The sequence below is a fragment of the Drosophila arizonae genome, chromosome 3 (assembly GCF_054131065.1).
Source record: "Drosophila arizonae isolate 15081-1271.41 chromosome 3, UAZ_ARI_1.0, whole genome shotgun sequence".
Lineage (NCBI taxonomy): Eukaryota > Metazoa > Arthropoda > Insecta > Diptera > Drosophilidae > Drosophila > Drosophila arizonae.
This window is the reverse complement of record NC_142923.1, coordinates 19,966,874-19,985,914: the sequence shown is the minus strand read 5'-3', so window position 1 is coordinate 19,985,914 and position 19,041 is coordinate 19,966,874. Positions and strand designations below refer to the sequence as shown.

The 19,041-nt window shown below is 35.3% G+C and overlaps 1 protein-coding gene across 1 annotated transcript in view; it reads right to left on the bottom strand.

Moving 5' to 3' along the window:
• The window catches only part of Dyrk2 (Dual-specificity tyrosine phosphorylation-regulated kinase 2), a 64,633-nt gene that overhangs the window by 37,800 nt on the left and 7,792 nt on the right, over positions 1-19,041 (bottom strand). Inside the window, exon 3 of the mRNA XM_018003924.2 lies at positions 14,395-14,436. The gene's annotated coding sequence lies outside the window, so the exon portion shown is untranslated. The remainder of the gene's footprint in view (positions 1-14,394; positions 14,437-19,041) is intronic.

The window sequence follows — 19,041 nt, the reverse complement described above, 5'->3', positions numbered from 1 at the left end:
ATTTATATGTATTTATGTTTTTTCTTTTAATTTCCAATTGCTTATATTATTTAATATAGGGTATCACATGAGTTGACCATTTTTTATGAACATTTCCACTTTTATTAATAGTTTCGCTCGCGCGTTTTTCACTTAATTGATTTGAACTTGTGGAACAACTAAATTTAACCAAATATTTGTGCCACATGCGCTTCAATCTTTTTCCATATGGATATCAATCGATGTTCCCCATTTGATGAATGCCATCAGAAATTTTCCGTTAATTTTGGGGAATATATGCAAATCGTATATCGGAAAGAAATTCGCATGATTTTCGCTTTGTTTATGCTTGAGCACACGTTTCGTGCGTACATAAAACTTTTTATATTTTGGTCAGTTTTATGCCTGTGCTTAAATGGGTCAATGTTGTCAGCGTTTCTTAGCGGATTTGGGTCAGAAATGTGCCTTGCATACGAGTCGCAAATAAATCATAATTATTATTATTATTACTAACCTTTGCTGTGGCCATAAAAGCCACAAGACGCACACCGAGAGGAAGTTCTTAATTAAAGTTGAGAAAAGAGTTGGAAGACAAACATATATACACACACATATATATAGGTATATCTATATAGGTTTTTTTGTGGGTTCTTCTCTTCTGCTTTTTACTTTTTTTTTTTTTTTTTTTTTTTTTTATTAAAAACTGACAAAGGCGAATGCGTTAAAGTGCCTAGAATTCTTTGTTATGGTCGAGTAATTTTTGTTGGTTACATTCGAGTTGCTGCAAAGGTCAGCAGCGGGTGTGACCTCTCTGTGTGGAGTGTGTAATAACAGTTATGTTATAACAGTAACGGAAATAAAAGAAAAATAGAAATGGAAAAATGCGGAAATTTAAAAACCTGTTGCCCCTCTTATATGAAAAAAGAAAAGGTTTTCACTGCAGAGCTATATCAAATGCCCTTTGAAGTATAAGAATCTGAAGTATTTGGCTGACATATTTACCTGGAAAGAGAAGAAAAGGTGAGCCTTGATTAATATAAATGGAATTCAAAGCATTAAGAAAACTTAATATTTGCTTAAGAATAAATAGAGAGTTATAAATGAAAACAGACAGAGAGAAAGAGAGAGAGGAATAAATCAGAAGTACTGTTTCTGCCTTGTCAAGCTCTCGTAGAATTCGAGCAAAATTCTATTGTTTATCTAGCCTGTCACATATTATTTATAAATTTCATTCCAATCAAGGGAAACTTTAGCTAAACTCATTAAAGCTCCTCAAGTCTTAAGACAACTTCCTGAATCCTAAAGTTCTCTTTAAGCAAAAAACCTTTAATATCAAAGTTTTCTTGGCTGAAATCCGCTTGAGCAGCGGAACTATGCATAGAAATGACTTCCTTGTTTGCAAATTCAGACGCTTGACATTTCTCTAGACGATTTCTATTGATTGGCCGCAATTCGCAACTTCCGATTGTTGGCCATTTGGCAGAGGGACAGACAGTTTAGTTTGTCTGTTTTTCTTCGCTTTCCTTTGCTTTTCCCCCCGATTCTCGTTTGGCTCGACCGCATAACTGAGCAGCGACAGGAGGCAGCTTGCCATCTCTTAACCGGGCCATGATGCTCTGCCGGCATTTTTAAGGGCAGCCAGGGTCGTCGTGGCTATAAATACTCTCTCTCTGTACGAGGTGTGCTCAAATTCGGTTTTTTATTTGTTTCTCAGTGGCATGCAATAAATTTGTATGTTTTCTGGCCAGTTGCGAGACGCGTTGACAGCTGTCGCTGAAAATGTCTTGAGATGCTTAAACTGAGATTTCCCAGATATATATATATATATATATATATATTTCTATATTTACATATATATAAATATATATACTGTGTGAGTCCGTTAACGAAGCCGTTTGCTCATTCATCTCGTTAGCGACAATAGAAATCTCTTCCACTTTTCACTTTTCAGTCAGCTAACAGCCACGCCCATCTTAATTGATTGATGGCTGCACTCGCCGCGTCTAATCAATTAATAATTGTGCAGCGGTATTTGCTGTCCGTCAATCTGTCAATCAACTGCTGGCTTACATCATAAACCAAAGTGTACAATATCATGTGCATTAATTACAATCCTCGCATCGGTTGCATCAGTTGTTAAGCAGTCATTGAACCAGCTGCACACACAAGAGAGACTCCAATTCCAGGCGTTTCCAGTTGCGCCGAGTCGAACCGACGTCAGAGCCAAAGCAGGCTGCAAATTTCACCCAATTTCCTATCAATTGGCTATTCAATTTTTTACTGAATTTCTGTCTTCATTTTTATTTGTTGTTGTTTTTGCAGTTGTCATAGCAACAACAAAATCAGCTTTTAATATATAATAAAAGAGCCGTAGAAACACACAAAAAATGATCCGAAGCAGAAAGAAAGATAGTTTGGAAAATTAATAACAAACTGACGAAGACTCTATACACTAGAATGAAGAGTTGTATAAGAAAGAGATATGTGATAAATAACAATGTGATAAATTAATGATGGAATTAAAGTAAAGTTACAGTTATATAATTTTAGTAAAGCCTGTTGATAATACTCAAGAAGTCAAGTGCGGAATACCAAATATATATAGCAAGAAAAAAATCAAATATTTATATATTTATATATGTAATACTTAATATTAAATATCACATTAAATATATTATTATATTATTAAAATGTATGTACCTTTGAAATAATGATCTCAAAGGTGATTGAATGAAATAATGATCTCAGAATATTATAAATATACATGAAAAATAAAATGGAAAATTTGATATGAACTGTCTATTGGAATTTGCCATAACAAAAGATTTTTCTGAAATTATACTGCCGGGTAGAAATGATAAATATGTAGGACATATACGTCGGAAATGTTTATGTGAAAAATAAATTACGAGTGCACTGTCCAAATTATTTATGAATAATATATATATTATATATACATAATATAATTTATATATAATATATGAATATAATATATTGATATAAACAAAGAATACATGCATATATTGTCTATTCAACCTAAAAATAATAATAAATATTCTGAAAATCATATTATAAATAAAATGTAATATAAATACAAAAGATATATTTAATTATATTCAAAATATATATTTTATATTTATTTATATTTATATATAAATAAATATATGTGGTAGTGGATAGGTGCTTATTATAGATGTGTCATGTTTTTATATATATAATTGATATAAATAATAATTAATTATGTATATGCAATGTGGCCTTCTTTCACATCTTACGTAGTTAAGATCATAGTCAAAATACTCAGTTTCTCTTAGTGTATTCAACTCGCTGCTGGTGAACGATTTTGATTTAACAACTGCCAGCAGCAGCAACAACAACAACAACAGCTGCAGTCGCAGCAACTTTGTTGAACAGTGCAATCAACTTTTTTACTGCTGCTGCCTGCCTGCCTGCCTCTGGCCACTGACCATTGACCGGCACCTCGACATCGACATCGACTGCGACTTGGACTTCGACAACGTCATCCAGTTGAAGGCGCTGCTTAATAAGAGTGGAGCAGCTGCAGCTGCGCTCGGCTTCAGCTTCAGCTTCAGCTTCTATCAAAAAGGCGCACTTCATTTGACCAGGGGCTAATTTTGTTGTTGCCTTTCTTCTATTGGCAATCAATGCTGTCGCCTCCTCCAACTTCAAGTCGAACTCCCCGCCTCCTTCTCCGTCCCTCTCCAATTGCTGCTTCATTAGAGCCGCTGTCAAATTCGTTGACTCTGACCTACGTTACGTTTCGCTCCGCGCTTGATTACAGACTCTACCTCGGATACGATCTGCCTCTCTCCCGCTCTCACTCGCCCGCTCTCCCTGTGTTTCTTTCTTATCGAGCCATGCATAATTTCAACTTTGAAGCTGATCAGGCACAAGATTTGACATGCTTTGTAGGTCGAGCAGAGTCGCGTCGACTCGATATTGCTGCTGTTGTTTCCATCGTAATTTATGAGTTTCAAGCGGGAGAGCGCATTTAAATTTCAAATGCCAATTGAATTCGTAACGTTTGATCAACAAACGGTGGCAACTACATGGCATATATTAACATACGATATTATTTGTGCAGCCCAGATCTTCAAGACAAATGAGAACACTTCCTATTTTTATATTGCAATATTATTTCTGGCTCAGCGTAAACTTCCTATGCAATACCCACTCACTTATCCCAATTGCTAGCACACAAAAAATTCCTACATATTTCACTCAAACTTCCTGCGATTTGTGTATCCCCAGAGAGTTGCACATGTGGAAATCTTTCAGCCGCGCCTCTTAAGCAATTGGTAAACAAAGTTCTTGAGTTTGTTTTGCTTTGGTCAATTGCTACCTGTTGTTAAATGAAGCAGAAAGTAAATAAAGCAAATAAATCAAGTGGCAGCAGCCACAGAACAGAACAGAATCGTGGTGCAAGATCAGAAGACCAGACGTGCTGCGATATCGACCCAGTGACCAAGTTATGCATGTGTTAGCCAGGTCGATAGACGTTGGCCAAAGAGAAAGGAACTCGTATTCGGCGTCGTTTGCCCCCGAAAGAATTTATGAGATTTGCTTCTGCTTCTACTATTTTTTTTTTTCGTTTTTGAGTGTGCGCGAATGTGTGCTCAATATATAATGAAAGATCGTTCAGAGGAGTCGAAAGGCGGCACAGCACAACTAGAACGGCAAATGGGAACAGTTGCTGCTGCCGTTGCTGTGGCTGCTGTTTTGAGTGGCGCCCCCTGGCGGACGAATTTGTCATTGCATTGAAAATGAAAAGCGCGAACGAGTTTTACAAAACGTGAGTTTTTATTTTCACAAATCTACTGCCAGATCATTTCGCTGCAGCCGGCAAGTGAAATCGATATTGAGACTATTGACTAGCGTGTGTCTGTCTCACTAGAGATGAAAACGAGACAGAGACAGAGAGAGAGAGCGAAAGAGCTGACTGAGATGCCTTATAATTTGCTTTGTTTTCCCAGTGAAAATTGCGGCTGTCGAACATCTTCACTTTGCTCATATTTTTCGCGCATTGCTTGTCTAATTAGCGCTGCTTTCCAATTGTCTATTGCTAACGGTTGCCACACGTTCCAAATTGTAAAGCCACGCCCCCTGTATCGCCTCATGGCGATCGCCCACTAAAATGAAATCAAACGAAATCTTTTACGCGCCAATTCCTCGCATACTTTACGCTGTTTAATCAGCACGTAAATGTTTCGAGCTTTTATTTTTAGACCCAAATGAAACAGTTTAATTGAAAATGCTGCAATATGGCACACACACACACACTCACACACCTGTGCATTGTATAATGGAAAATGTTGGCGCAATGAAATTATTTTTGGCAAAACTAATTGCCGCGTGCCCGAAAACTAAGTGCATATCAAAGTCAAATTAAGAAACGAAATTCTTACATCAGATGCAAAGTGTTGCAAGATATAGCAAGTCAATGAGCAGAGCTTAAGCTGAATGTATAAACAACAGCTTGATATTTGTGTAAAACAAATCTATTTTCAGGCTTACCCTAGGAAGAAGCTTTTGAGTATTAAAAGAAAACCCTTTCTGAATATTTTCTTTGTCTACAAATAGTTCACATTTCCATTTAAAAGATTATTCTATGTTCTCTTATCAGATGCGAGATGTAGAAAGCAGCTTTTAGCCTTCTGTGTGTGTCTGCAGCTAATGGGCTGCGCTTAGTTCGAAGCTAGTCAAATATACTACAAAATCTTAATAGACGAAATCTATAAAAGTTCAAGCTATCAATTTTATATATAGAAATTATACATTTTTCAGCTTTTAAACAGATTTCATTGTCTTCAAATCGTTCACATATGAATGAAAAAAATAAATAAATAGAATGAGCTTATTCTACAGCAGGTGCAAGTTGTAGTATGAAATTCCGGGCAGAGCTTGGATTCAGTGCATAAAAATCAGCTTGAAATTTGAATATGTACATCAATTGTATATTCTGTAAAAATGAAGCTATAATATTTTTTTTTTAGTTTTAGAAAGTTTTGTTGGTATGAACATTGATTAAATCAGCATTACATTTATTATTTTTATTTTTTTTTATTAGAAATCGGTTTGAGTTAAGTTTTTTTTTTTTTTTTTTTTTTTTTTTCTTGGTTAACAAGTTTTTGTTGTTTATTATTACTTTATTATTATTAATTATTTTGTTTTATTTCTATTATTATTGTTTTTTATTATTATTATAATTTTTTTTATTTATTTATTTATTTTTTTTTTTTTTTTGTGGTTGTAAGTCGAACAAAATTGATTTTGATTTTTGTATTGAGTATTTGGTAGCATTTGTCTTAATTTCACTTTTCACTGCTAGGCTTATTACATCATTTATAAAATATATTGAAAAATAATATACTATAATTATTAAAAAAAATATACATATATATATTATAAAATAATAAAAAATTCATAAAAGTCAGACGGGCTTCTAAAGTTAGAATTGAACAATTTGATTTGGCTTAAGAGTTGTGCTTGCTCGCTCGGAGCTCGTTTTACCTGTGCTCGCTCAGCCTCAGTTCGCATTCATTGCAGCTGAGCAAATGACAATCAAGACATTGTTATTCTCACCTCCTCAACTCTCAATTCCTTAAATCAAATATTATTTTTTACATATTTCACATATGGTAAAAAAAAAAATGAAGTAAAATAAATAAAAACAATTTCCTGTCCCTGCTTCACACATTTCCTGTCATATTTCTATTGCCCTATCGTAAACTGCACGCCCATCACATTTACATGCAGAGCTCAACACATTATAACAACTTGGTTTCGTTCCACTAAACATCAACCATTACCATCTAGCGTGGAGCCCATTACGCGCACATTCCCAGCCTGGACAAATTTATGTAAATTCTCGCAGTCGTAATTTTATTTTTATTCTCTTTACATGCTTCAGCGAACTCCGCTGTAACTAGCCTATTAAAGTATCTCCTAGAATATGATGCCAGCATTTTGACTTCTTTGCTTTTTATAGAGTTTTTTTAACTCGAAAAAAAATTAGAAAACATAATTTGATGTCGTTGATTAGTTAGCTGCTGGCGAGAACAGGCGCAATAAAATGCGGTTTACTTTTTAATGGCGGCGCGCAAATAAAACAGATGATGATTCAGTCCGAGGAAGCTGCAGCAGAAAGAGATTCCATAGGCCAGGAATTTCATTGCAGGCAGAGCATAAAAATTACGCAGAGATAACTGCACGAGCAGCATAGGCAAAGGCAAATACATATGTGTGTGTATTGAGGAGAGCACATGACTGAGAGATACCCTGTATTCATTTACCTGAGCCATTAAGGCAATTGTCTGAGCAGAGCATTTGCTTCGGCTGAGTTTGTTGTGCAGGAGTGAGTTAAAGAGGGAATGGAACTAGGAACAGTTTGATTATATATTAAATATATGCTGCTCTTAAGAAAATTAATATAAAGGTAATATAATTCATGAATAATATGATCTTCAATATAAATATGAAATATATGCTGCTCTAAAAGAGAAGGATATAACTTTTGAAATTTAAGATCAAGACAAAATATATTGATAAAAAAAAAAAAAAAAAAAAATGCATCAAATAAATATAATTGAATTTATGGAATCGCTATACTAGCTGAACTTGGTAAAAATTTCATTGGAATATAAAGAATTGGAATAGAAAGAGAAGTGTAGAATTAACAGAAACACTGCAACCAGATAAAGCATCAACTAGTTATAGCAAATCCTTATATTTTAAATAATTAAAATCTAACGCCTTTTATCTTAATGACAATTTAAGGAAACTTTCAGTTTAAATATTCAATTAATTTGGAGCATAATTAACTCTCAAGTTGGCCTTATCAAAAATAACCACACAGATAAAGAGTAATATTTACACTAAAACAAATGCCTCTCCTAGGCCTGTTGCTCAGCAAACGATAAACTATACCCTGTTGCCCAGTCAATGTTAATGAGCCGAGGGACTCGCCGAGCAGCAGCACAGCAGCCCGAACTAATAAACATGCCCCACGACAAGCACTGCACGCAGATGGAAAGAGAGAGATGGAGAGAGAGGCAGAGATGGAGTGGGACAGAGCTGCCCAGATTCCATATGAAATATGTGGCAGGCGGTCAGCCACAGCTGGAGTCTCGAGGACGGTGGGCGAGGGGCTGAGCACAGTGGGTGCAGAGACTGCATATAGAGCGGTTAAGTGGTTTGGCGCGTCACGCTTTAACGGCTCTCTGACAACGGGGCTTGCCCATGCAGACCCCGGTCCCAGCCTCAGTCCCATGCCTAACCCCTTTCTATGCTCAGTTCAATTGGTTTTGGAGAGTTGTTGTTGTTGTTGTGTTTTTTTTTTGTCAGCCACTTTGCAGCGTTGCAAGTTGTTGTTGTTGCTGTTTCTGTTTGTTTTTGTTGTGTCGACCCTTTGACAAGTTTTTGCTGTGCTGCATGTTCTTCGTGCTTCATTCGTTTTTGTTTTGTTTTCATTTTTGTTGTGTTTTGTTTTTTTTCCTCCATCGGAAGTTGTTTTGTTAATTTATGACTTTTCCAAATGGAATTATGTCTACCCCACACACACACTCGCACACACACATACAGGAAATGCAATTAGTTTTTTTTCCCCCACAATTTCATTTTTGGGAGTTCTAAATTGGCGGCTGCTTAGTCTTTGGCTTTTTTTTTTTTTTTTTTTTTTTTGTTCCTGGTTCTGCCTGTGTGTGTGGCCGAAATTTGACCCACATGTTGTTCAACTTTACGCTGCAGATGGTCTCGCTCGCTTTTTTATGACACATTTGACAAATTAGTTAAAAATTTACAGCTCGACGTGCTGATAGATGCGACGCGAGCATAACTCGAAATGATGTTCGAGTTTGCCAAACGACAAGAACATGTGTAGCCGAGGAGGGTTCGCAGAGTTCCAGCAGAGGAGGGTGAGGAAACTTTATGTTTCTGATGGGCTGACGTTGGTGGAAGCAAGTGAAGAAATTGTTTGAAAATTCTGTTTAATTACTATTAATATCTAAAGAGTATGAGAATTTATAATAGTTTTTAGTCTTTAGCAAAAGCTCAAGAGTTAATACATATTTATTTAATTAAAGAACTAAATAAATGCAATCAAATTTTAATATAAACTTGGTAAAAATAGCAGAAATAGTTTAATCAGTGATGATCGAAGTTGCCTTTAATTGAAAATATACAAATTAAAATAATTTTAATTATCTGAAATCTGTAATATTTGGTAATTTTTAAGAAAATTTTAGGTTCTGAGTGTTTATATTTTTTATGTTTAACGGATTCAGTGTCTGAAAGGGTTATATAAAATTAAAAGTTTACAAAGCGATTTTCAATTGAAATTGCCAAAGCTTTTATATGTATTAATCATAAACGAATAAAAGCCACGAATAACTCGACTAAAAACCACAATACTTAAATAAATATTTACCTGCATATGTATTACTATTTAAAATTATTGTAAATATTTCGCTTTTTTTCAAGTGAATAAGCAGTTAATGTAGCCACAATGCATTACACACAAATAGTTCTCCAAGCACTCATATGAAATGCCCGACATAGGCGATTAATACGCAAATATTCATATCGAGCAATGCCCCATTGAGAGAGTCAACAGCCCAAGAACCCGACAAAACAAAAAACAAACAAAAAGAGAAAAGAAGCAGAAAGAATAAAAAAGAACTCGTCATTTCTTTTGATCATAATTTGCGAACAATCAGCTTTATTTACATACAATTGCCGTCTTTTGTTTTTCACTCTCCATGGCCAGCGGCACATGTGGCGTTACCTTTCCGACTATATCAACAAATATACAAATATACTCATGCATATATATATATTTGTATTAATATTTTCTGATATGCCACTTCCTGTTCAATATTAAGCGATAACAACGTGTGAAATGTCAGATTATGCAGTTGACCACATATTTATTTGGTCTTTATATTTTATTTATTTATTTTTGGCGATAAGCTTGATTGACGATTTATGCGATATTATCAAACCTTGACCACCTTTCTGGCAGACCTTCGGCCGCCTTTGCAGCGTCATCTGTGACTATTAGCTAATAGCTAACACTCGCGATTACGTCTCCGCGCTGCAGTTTATTTATATATATATACGAGTACTAAATATATATGTGGGTCTCCCCCAGCTGTCGAGCATCGTGCGAATTCTATATAGAATCACGCTCACAACTGTTGGCAGCATTTCGTAATACTGCGATAAAGACGCCTTGTCTATCTTCTATCACTCTGCTGCAGAGGGTGAGCGGCTGAGATTGAGTTGAGATTAAGGGTGGAGGCGATGCGCTGCCTTTGGCTCGTCTTTTGTTTAGTGTGTCAGTCTAAAAATACCAGACGTACGTCTATTGTTCTCTATCTCCCCCTCACTGCTTGTTGTTGCTTTTGCATTTTAATTGTGCATTTCAGCTGGCGAGCAATCGCAATCTTGTGTAGATGCTCACTCTCTGCTCGTATCTATGCCAAATTGTTGCATAGCATATACCAAAGGAAAAACTAAAAATGTTAAAAATTTCGAGTGATCTAAGTAAATGTTACACATATTTTAAAGTTGGGTGAAGTCAAACAAAATGTGGAATTAGCTCACTCATTTGAGTAGAATATAGATCACTGTAGGCTATTCACTGTTGATAATAAAATTTAAATTAGGAACTAAGTACAAGCAGCTATATCTTCTTTTACATATCAACAGATTTTAAGATTTATTTATGCCTCCAGAAAAATTCCTATACACATATATCTGCCTCATTCACTTTCAAATTGCCATCTTCTATTTATTTATTTTTTTTTTATATTTTTTTTTTCAGCTACTCTTTCTGTGCATTGGATCTAAATGTGAGGCTAGTCACAATCATCATTGAAGCATGTGCTTACATGTAATATGTTTAGCTTAATTGTTGCTACGTGCATTTTGTTTGCTATCTCGGTGGGTAATTGTTGCTTATTTGCTTGACTGGCTGCGCAGCTCGGGCAGGCTCAGCTCTTTGGCTGCCTCTGCCTCAGTCTGTGCACATTGTATAATGTCAATTACTTGTGATTTACGACAGCTTAATGATAGACGCAGGCCGTCTCGGATTCGGACTCCGTCGTTGACTTGAGCTGCTAACAATTTACATGATGTGCGTTTAGCATGTGATGGATGCGCGATATTTGGCTCAATGTTCTTGGCGGCTCAGCGTTGCATGTAATTGGACTATAAAATGTTGCAACGACGTTGCCTGTGGCTGGCTGGTCGCAGTCGCTGCCAAAAGGGCCATAGCATTCAAATTGTGGGCTCCATAAAATGTCAACAACTTGCCACATGCCCCCAGCCCCAAATATCGCCGCACATTCCACACTTTAAAGTTTGTGGTGTGACGCAATGCATTACAAAAAGTTCATTTCCAGTTTATATGTTCCTCTTTTAACATAACGGCTTTAGCATTTGATTATGCATAGTACGAACTGGGCACAGGTGTTGTCGGCTATTCCAAACTCACTAAATAACAATTAACCATATTTGGTTGGAAAAAATGTCTTATTTTGCGCTCTTGCTAAGCCTCGATTTTGGCAAACGACTTTTTGGGGGAATGCCAATTGTTGCTTTGAGTCAGCAAAATTCGAAGGTGACAATGGGTCGATAAGTAAGTTTTATAAGTATATCGATTTGAAGCGAGGAGCTAAGCGAAGTAGTAAGACAATTTTTGTACTTGGAAAATATTTAGATAATATTTTACAATTAAAATACATATTTTTATAGTTGAAAATATATTCATAGTTTAACATTATTAAATTATTTATATTAAAATGTGTGTTTTTCGATTAAAAATCGATAAGAGCTCAATGTAATTTGCTGTTATAAATATAGATATATGTGTTTTCTTTAATGGTGAAAAAGTAATAAAACTGAAATCTATCCGGTAGATAAAATTTCATATAGTAATCGATAAACATATAAATATTATTAGGCATGTATTTATATTCTTGAGAGCTATCAATATATGAATTAAATATAATTGTTTAATTGCTAATAATAATCGATGAAAAATCTATATTTTATTTTATTTTTTTTATCGATTATTATATTTTTTTGATGTATTATTATACTAACTTAATATCTATAATAATAGAATCATATGTATATGTATAAATATATATATATATATTTTTTAAATATATATATATATATTTTTTTTTTACTAATAATGCTGCTTTTTACAATTCTCCATTGTACTATACAGGTTCATAATTCATTTATTCATAGCTTCTATAATTTGATCGATACAAACACTTATCGATCTATATTTTAGTTTCATATGCTAATATGCTAGGCATCAATGGTGGCTCTTTAAGCAGCAGCCTGATCAGCAGCTTCCAGCTGTTTTACATTTTCTCAACATATTTCTTCATTTCTATCCCATTGTTTATCTATTTCGTTTTTGTCGTTTTGTTACTTCTTGCTGAATCACACCAATAATTCAACAGGTTCTACTTTAATACAGCTGCCCGTTGCTTTGGCCACCGCACCACTGAGCCACCTCCACCACCGGCCGACCACCAGTCGAGCGACTACCGAAAGGGAAACGAACTCATTGAAATTCTTGACAAGTTGCGCGCGCGCGAATTGGGTAAAATAATAAAAGAACGCATAAAACCAAGGCGAAGAGAAAATTATATACATATGAAAAGAAGAACACCGAAAAGAATATAAGTAAAGTATAAGAATACGAAACAAACAAGCGACTTAGGAGCGCGGATCTGTGAGAAGTGGCGACCTCATGTGGTGCCGAACGTGTTTTCCTGGGTTGTCAAATGCCTGCACACACGCTCAGGCCAACGCCTACGCCTACGCCCTCGCCCTCTCCTTAACTTGAAGCCAGAGTTTTTCCAAGTTGTATTTATTGGTTTGTTCAATAAGGCGCCGCAAAGTGGAAAATTCGCTAAATATAATATAATGTAATAAGCCGGCAGTCGTACGCAAAGCCTCTGGCACAGTAGGTGTGCTGCTGTCAGCATAAAACTTTTAATTAGAAGAACCTATATACACGGTATATGGGTATACAAGTTTTTCCTCAAAAGTCTCACAATGCGCAGCTGCCTTGAAAGGGCGTGCAGCTAAGCTAAACAAAAGACCAGCTCAATGACAGCGTCAGCAGCAGCATACCATAGAAAAGTATCTCGCGGCAGCGAGTGTCTATGAAGTTGCAAACAATAACTTGACACACATATATAGATATTTGCTTCGGGGGAGTATGTGTGGAGTGTGTGTGTGTGTGTGTATGTATGTATGTGCGACTGGCTGGCAAGCATTTATCATACAGGAAGCACTCATCATCGAGCAGTGCATTACACTTTTTGCATGCCAAAGCAGGCAGCTTCTGTCTGCATTTGTGCATGAGTTGAATGAACCGCGCCTGGCACCTTTCTATTACATTCTCAAATGCGCTGATTAAGCAGTTGCCACCAACAGCTGGCAACTGGGTCGGCAGCTGGCCGCCTGACTGAGTCAATACACAGCCACCAAGCGCTGATAACTGCGCTGTCTGTGCCCCGCCAGATGCAGCCAAGTTTTGTATTGAAATGATTAGAGTTCTCGCTTTTATCTTTTCGTATACACACTTAAGGCGTCGGTATTTATGAAAGAATTTATGATTGTTACATGTGCACTATGCACGCTATCAACTGTGACGGAGCTTGGTCACTGACTGGGTCAGTGGAGCAGCCAACTTGATTAGCGTTAGATAAGATCTGAATGGAATTTTGTGTGCTGCACTGAATATGATATGGTAGGAAAAACAGTGTTGAGACTGGGCAAGAAATGAATAGTTTAACACGTGCTGTATGAATGTTAAATATTTTTAAATTGCTGTAAGAATTATTAAAATAAATAAAACATATCTGATAAAATATCCCAAAAAATAATTGAACGAATATTGCTCTAAATCTGTTTTTATATTTCTTATCTTAAAAAAAAATTAATATAAATTACGAAATAATGTTAAATATATATCAAGAGAATTGTGATATTTTCTAGCAATTATTATGCGAAATTCAAACAAATTGAATGCAAATTATTATTCGACTAGTGGATTAACTAAGATGATTATATATCCAAATATATTCAAATATTTAACACTCTATCTGAAGCCTACCTACTCTCACAAGGCTCGCACAGCTTTGCGTTTAATTAAATCTTCATTAGACATGATATATCGTATATAACCAAACATGAGCCAAGTCAATGAACTATTAACCCCTGAGTGACCCCGACCAACACAAGCTCTTGCATAAGAATATTTGCCATTCGATACGCCTACAACGTATTTAATTAATTATTAAATTTAGATATTTTCAAATTATTTTTCTTTTTTTTATTTGCGGCTTTGAAAGTTGAACTCACCTTTAGACAGAAATATTATTTGTTGCGCAATTGCCGCGACGTCTGCAAAATGAAGAAATACAAAGAATAAACATTAGATAAATGCCAGCAAGAGCTATGAAGATAAATGAATTATAGATATTTCTGTTTATGTATATATCATAAAATGAGAAAGGCTGCATAATGTCAGCTTGTAGTTATTGGTTCTGAAAATTAATCAATGCCGCAATGTCATAAAGCAAGAGACAAGAGAACATGGAAATAAGAAACCATTACAACTCATTAACTATCATAAAGTTGACGACGACAAGCTTTACCTATACCTATAAAATTCCAACTGAACGGAGGAGTGGAGTCCACCCACCCTAGAACGGGGCGAAAACTTGTCAACTGTAACGCAGGCAATCAACAGAGAATGCATAAATTAATATAGGTAGGAATAAATATGTATGTATAAACATGAAATGAAATGAAATGATATCGACTGTGACTACCACAGCGCTGACCGTGTACGCCAGTCTAAAGTCAGGGTTACTTAGCGAGCGACTACTGTACTGAAAGGGCAACAGCACACGCAGCTAATTTCATGCTCAGTTGCACAGTATCTTTTATAATTGATAGAGCGCAGTGAGTAGAGACTAGAAACAAAGCAACAAAGGACACAATTATAAAAAGTTGTCAGCATATAAAAATTATCAAAGTAGTATAATAGAGCTAATTGGAAATACGCACTGCGGCCACAACAACTTGAGAACTTGTTCAAAGCAAACGAACTTCAAAGATTGATAATATAACCAAGTTAGTTCTGTACATAACAGAGTGATAAATGCACTTTGAAAACTATTCAGACCTTCGAGAAATTAATGACGCAGTTTTCCTAAGGCGATTTAAAATACTTTAAATTTTCGTAGGGTTCTCAACAGACTTATTTAATGAATAGGGAGCCAAATTTAACAAGGAAGACAACTGCATAACACTCGTTCACGAGCCCCAAAAAAGGTAGTTTTGTAAAGTATTTGTTAATTTCTTCGTAAATATAATATAATAAAAATAAAATATTTAAATTTTGTATGTATGTTAATTAGTTTTTTTTTATTAATTTATATATATATATATATATATATATATATATATATATATATATATATATATATATATATAATTTTTTTATAGTTTATTTTATTTTATTTTTTTTTTATCATATACATATATATTTAAATTATATATTTCATATTATATTATATATTTTAGATTTTATTTTTTATATTTCATTTTTTATATTTATGCATTATATATATTTTTTGTTCTTTGGTTTTTTTATTTTATATATTTAATTTTTTTTTTTAAATATATTATATTTCAAATTTTATATTTTAAATATTATATTTTATATTCTATGTATGATATTTTTATTAATAAATTAAAATTTTTTTTATATATTTTTTTACACTCCATCATTTCCCGCAATCAGTAATATCTTAAGTAATTGTACACATACTTAAAATTTTATGTATGTACTTATATATTTTTCTTGAAGTGCTCTTCAGCTGTTTGTGTTTACTCCACTCCTAAGCGTCCCCTTCCACGTGTAGCCTTTAGTTATTTATACATTCACAGTGTAATACTTGTATTCCTTTACGACTAGCCCATAGATTATTGTATTATTATTAAGTTTAAGTTCGCGGCGAGTCTCGCTCAATTGCCATTAGCCAACACATGAACAGGCCGCAGCTGGCACTCGACGCTCAATGTGAGCTGATGTAGCTGTTGATGACAATGTACACTGAACAGACGACTCGTTAGTATCCATTAACAGGCATAGCTATGCATAGCTATACTCTCCAGTTATCAACAGTTGTTACAACGAATTGCCAATAAACATTGTATAGCTTCCTCACCCAACGCTCTTTTAGCTCTGTCTACACTTTTGTCATCGTCTCATCATCGTTGCTGTCGTTGTCCTTGTTGGCGTACGTTTACCCCTCCACATTTGTCTTGTTTATTAAATAAATAAAATTTGCATGAATTTATTTAGCTATTTGCCAAGGAAGGATATGGATAAGCGCTTTTGATTAGCAAACACATGAGAAGTGCACTGATTCATGCATGATTCGGTAACGCGTGTTGTCTCAAAATAAATCCTTGACCTTGGCGTCTGGCTGTCAGCCACGCCTAGCGAACAGCACTTAAGAAGAAGACGCATCGCTTGCTCGTTCGGATGAGCTCAGCTTGGCATTTATACCTTGACCCAACCCAACAGACCAAACCCAACCCAAGCTCAGATCAGCTCAACTTCTCTTGAACGCTGTCCAAGTACTCGTAATAGCGCGTCAGCCATAAGTTCCGATCTTCAAGTTCCAGTCGTCAGCGTCATCGTACCCCCCATCCGCCCCCTGCTAAAGTGTAACTAATACGTAGCTGGCCCCCTGGGAGTACGCAAAACCCGAATGGACTGCTGCTCTTTGATTAATGAATATGCCGCTACTGTTTGATACACAAGCGCTGCCCATGGAGGGGCAGCCAGAGGGCGTGGCGCACACAAAGCATAGAAATTTTTATGCACGTTTTGATTTGAATCGCTTGCGGCGTGAATCTTGCCCAGGTTGCCACAGATGCCATGTACAAAAATTATAGAACTAGAAATTATAATCAAGACGACTTAGGCTAGGGGAGTAAGCGGGGCGCAAGGGGATGACTTCGGGATCACTTGGAAGGTCTGCTGTCCGGACGAGACTCTCAGTTAATCGACTTTAAGTGGTCGTCAGCTCGCATTTAAATGCTTGCCACAAATCTCTCTCTCTCTCTCACTCTAGCTCGACGGCAGACCTAGTCAAATTAGTTGAGTCAGCGTTCAATGCTAAGCATATCATTTGTCTTTTTCGACTCGATTGTTGGAAGTTAGAGAATGCCGCGACGGGGCTCTGTCTTGGGCATCTGTAGCCGCTTGTTCTGCTTGTCTAGTCATGCAAGAAGGGGGCTAATTAGCGACAATCATATAGCATACTCTTGCAAAGAGGGTATTCAACTATTCATATGAATCAAGATATGAATTCATGAAAAAGCGCAAAGCTTTGAGCTGCAAACGGATTCTTACAGAGTATAAGATATTATATAGGTATATAGATAAATGGAGTAAAAGTATCTAAGAAGTATAAATTATATAATTAATATATATAATTATTCTAATTTTACTCCCTATCTACTATATTGAAATATATTTCTATTTATTCGTTTCAATATCGAGTTTCCGTATGATTTCGACGGGTTTCTAACTCATAAAATTTTCTCATCACTCATGCAGCTAAGCTTTAAATTGTATTTAAATACTTTACCTATCTCCATCTTACTCTAATAAATATTTCAATATTCTATCAAATTAAAATTCAAATAATTATATTATACCTATATATATATATCTATCAATTTTACTTCAATCAAATATAGCCTGCTGTTTATATTAATATTACATCATATATATAATCATATATATTTTTTATAGAGCATCAAATATTCGTTATATCATTGCCATAAATTTCTTTTACCTGCAACTCGAGCTATTGTCTGTGATTATTACGAGCTCAATGCCAGCCACTTGGCGGACTTAAACGCCCAGCACTTTACTTGACCAGTTTTGTATCTCACAGATACATTCCATAAAATAATTCACAAATACATTGCATAAAATGTACCAGAGCTTTTGTTGCAACATTTTTCTTCTATATATTTTTTGTTTTTATAATTAAGCCAAATATTCAAATAAATTATCAACTAGAACAAATTGCTGTCGCAGGGAGCTGAGGCAGGGGGCGCCGCCTATCAGTTGGCTTCGCAGCTGGCACAGTAGCCGCGAGCTCGCTCGGCTTTTGTGTTTGTCGCATTGTTGCACAAAAGTTTTACATGATAATAAATTTTGTGGGCCACAGCAGCGGCAGCGGCAGCAGCAGCACCAGCACCAGCAGTAGTAGTAGAGGGCGTGCTGTCTACTGGTATGTGTGTCATGAGAGCTGAGCTTTTTTTCTAATTTTTTTGTTTGTTTTTTTTTTTTTGGGTGTAAACGAGTTGAGCAAGCGAGGCAAGAAGATGTTGCCATTGTAATCTGGTCTGAGATTCTTACAATAGCAATAGCAGAGTGCGAAGGGGAGGCAGGAGAACAAGCAGCAGCTTGCATAGTGTTGGGCAACGAACAAAAGCAAAATAGCTGCATAAAGGAATGACTGAAATATTGTAGACGATTTGCATATGCAGCTAAATTGAAAGTGATATCTTAAGCAAATGTTATAAATGAACACATTTCTAAGCATTTCTATAACTTGCTCAGAATGTAAATGAAATTTTCTATATAAAAAATATGCAGAAAGAGAGCGAATAAGAAGAGGAAGGGTCTAAAGCATAATACAATTTTATTTGACAAAAGCATTATAATCAAAAAGGCTGACAAATTAAATTGCATTGATTAGCAAATGGATAAGATAATGTATGTATTTTATTTACATATAAAAAAGTTTCAAATAAAAGACATACTAATATAAATTATATATATATATATATATATATATATATATATACCTAAAAAAAAACAAGTAAGAACGTTGCAGTTGGGCGTTACCGACTGCGGAATACTCATTCACATCCCATCAACAATTTAGTAGTTAAGTTTCGTTCTAATAC